The sequence below is a fragment of the Myotis brandtii genome, unplaced genomic scaffold, assembly GCF_000412655.1.
Source record: "Myotis brandtii unplaced genomic scaffold, ASM41265v1 scaffold1667, whole genome shotgun sequence".
In the NCBI taxonomy this organism is placed as follows: domain Eukaryota; kingdom Metazoa; phylum Chordata; class Mammalia; order Chiroptera; family Vespertilionidae; genus Myotis; species Myotis brandtii.
This window is the reverse complement of record NW_005356121.1, coordinates 346,183-349,558: the sequence shown is the minus strand read 5'-3', so window position 1 is coordinate 349,558 and position 3,376 is coordinate 346,183.

Below are 3,376 nucleotides of genomic sequence, written 5' to 3'. Positions count from 1 at the left end.
AAAACACATAGCTCCAAGAAGGTGAGCAAACATATTAAGAACAGTATGCCATATATTCCAGGTCCCTTGAAACATATGCTGTGCAGATGTTTCTTCCCTGCAGCGACTGTGTCAAGCAGCAAGGATTGACCGGCTTCCAGCAAATTCCCTTTTTTTTAAATGATAGGGCATGTAAATCAGTGGCCACCTCTCGGATTGGGTTGTTTAAGACTTGGAAGAAGACTGACAAGCAACGATAGCGAGCATAGCTATAAACATAGCGGATGGAGTGCCTAGGGCTGTCGTCGGTAATTCTTAAACACAGATGGACCACATTCCAAGGTTAACTACCAGGTCCAAGGTTGACTTCTGGGGGCAAGGTTGATTCCAGGTCCTGGAGAGGGGGAGGGTGTACAAGTCCCAGCCAGGTTAGAATGTGCTTTCTTTAATCAGAACAAATGATCACAGTTAACAGAGAATGATTTCTTATAACTAATAGCTAGTCCCCAATATTCTATTTCTGCCCCTAATCCTATATAATAAAAGGGTAATATGCAAATTCACCCTAAGTGCAGAACAAACGGTCACTATGACGAACACTGACCACCCGGGGGCAGATGCTCAATGCAGGAGCTGCCCCCTGGGAGTCAGTGCACTTCCACAGGGGGAGTGCTGCTCAACCAAAAGCCGGCTCATGGCTGGCCAGTGCAGCCGTGGTGATGGGAGGCTATCCTGCTTCTGTGGCAGTGCTAAGGATGTCCGACTAAAGGCTCAGGCCCTCTCCCTGTGGGGAAGCAGGCCTAAGCCGGCAGGTGGACATACCCCGAAGGGTCCCGGACTGTGAGAGGGTGCAGAATGGGCTGAGGGACCGCCCCCATTCTCCCCCCGAGTGCATGAATTATCGTGCACCAGGCCTCTAGTAGTACCATAATTTAGGTTAGGGTGTCTTGAACCCTATCAACTTATCTCTTAATTTGGGAAGTAAGATCCTTCCACCTAGCTTGTTTCTTATTCTTAAAAACAAAATTCAACTTCCTAAATTTAAAAGATCTGATTTGATTTATTTAATGATTCATGAATTTGGGCAGCATCCAATTTAGCAGAAGGAGCTGTGAAGAGCTATAGAAGGAAAGATTCTATAGGAAGAAGGGCCCTGCAACCAAGGTTTGTGCCAGATGCTCTATTCACTGAGCCAAACCTGTTAGGGCAGTCCTAAGGGTTTTTTGTTTGTTTGTTTTTTAATATATTTTATTGATTTTTTATTGATTTTTTACAGAAAGGAGGGGAGAGGGGTAGAGAATTAGAAACATCGATGAGAGAGAAACACCGATCAGCTGCCTCCTGCACACTCCCCACTGGGGATGTGCCCGCAACCAAGGTAGATGCCCTTGACCGGAATCGAACCTGGGACCCTTCAGTCCGCAGGCCGACGCTCTATCCACTGAGCCAAACTGGTCAGGGCTATTTTGTTAATTTTTTACAGAGAGGAAAGGAGAGGGATAGTCAGAAACATCGATGAGAGAGAAACACCGATCAGCTGCCTCCTGCACACTCCCCACTGGGGATGTGCCCGCAACCAAGGTAGATGCCCTTGACCGGAATCGAACCTGGGACCCTTCAGTCCACAGGCCGATGCTCTATCCACTGAACCAAACCTGCTAGGGCAGTCCTAAGGGTTTTAAGGGTGGAGATTTTAGGGGAGGTTCAAGGGGAAAATCTCAATAGACTATTCAGCAGTTTTACAGCTGTGTCCTTTCAGGGTTGTGGTCTCCACTGATTCGTGGGCCCCAGAGCAAAGGATCCCTATTCAATGAAGCTGGTCCGGAGATCAGCTGTGGCTGGTTTTGTTTCTCTTCTGGGTCTGGAGCTGAAATACAACTGAGACCTAGATGTTATCTCTAGGGAGGAAAGGTCAGGGGGTCCATACCTCCAGGGGAGAAAAGGTCATCCTGGGAAAAGGTCCCACCCTGCATTTTGTCCTTTGCTTGGCACCGGGTCTTTGTGTGTTGACTGGTACATGGCCATCTTCCCGGCTCTGCTCATGTCTGCCTACCACAAAAGGAATGTATGCAGGTGGTGACATTTTTGAGAAAGTGAATGTCTAAAAATGTTTCACCCTTGCTCAGTAGTTTGGCTGAGTACAGAATTCTAGGTGAGAAATCATTTTCCTTCAGAAATTGGAAAGCATTTCTTCATTATCCTCTAGTAACCAGTGTGGTTAAGGAATTTGAAACCATTGTATTTCCTCATCTTAGGTTCTCATTTTCTTATATTTTCTCTCCTACTTTTACATCTCTGTGTGATTTTGCCTTACTTACTAAGGGAATATCTTTGACTTTATTTTCAAACCCTTTTTTGTTGTTTCTAATATAAACTTCTAATTTCTAGGTCCCCTTTTATGTCCTTTTTTGAACTATAAAGGAAAAACATTAACTAGAGAGCTGTTATAAATTTTAAAGATTTTGTTATCTGATCTTTTAAAGCATATTTTAGGGATTGTGTTTCTGAACAATCCTCTTCATATATTTACCTTCTGTTGCTTCTGGCTCAGTTTCTGTCAGGTTGAAGTAAACTGAACCTCCTCCATCTATCCCCCCAACACCTTCCTATAGATATGCTTCTCTCACCTTTTCCTTATACCTACCTAGATGTTTTCTTTTTTTAATATATTTTTTGTTGATATCAGAGAGGAATTAAGAGAGAGAGAGAGAGAGAGAGAGAGAGAGAGAAATATTAATGATGAGAGAGAATCATTGTTCAGCTGCACCCTGCAAGCCCAACACTGGGGATCAAGCCAGCAACCCAGGCATGTGGCCTGACCTGGAATTGACCTCCTCGTTTATAGGTTGAAGCTCAACCACTGGGCAACGCCAGCTGGGCAAACCTGGATTTCTTGAGTGAAAGTGTATGTCAGCCCTTTTCACTGTCTCACCTCTATATCTTAAATCTCCTGCAATCTGATTTTTACTCTCACTTCTCCCCTGGAAGTCTCAGAGACCGTTGTAGGAGAGGGGCTCAGGGCAAAAAGGAGAACAGCAGAGAGATGAACAATAGGAGGAGAAAGTTAAGAGAGCCATAAAGCCGTGCTTCTTAAGCTTTAGCCTGCATTTGAGTCACCAGGGAACTTTAAAATGATGGATGAGAACCCCAGTCTTTGGTTCAGTAGGTTCAGGTTGAAGCTAATTATATCTAATCATATCTAACAAATTACCAGGGGCTGTTGAGACTGCCTGTCTGGAGGCCATGCTTTCAAGAACCACTTGAATAAAGTGCTGTGACACAGCATGTTTATGGCTATTATTTATCCCCTACAAAAATATTTCTTTTGTTTTGTTTTGTTAATTTTCACCCAAGGATATTTTTCCATTGATGTTTAGAGAGAGTGGAAGGAGGAGGG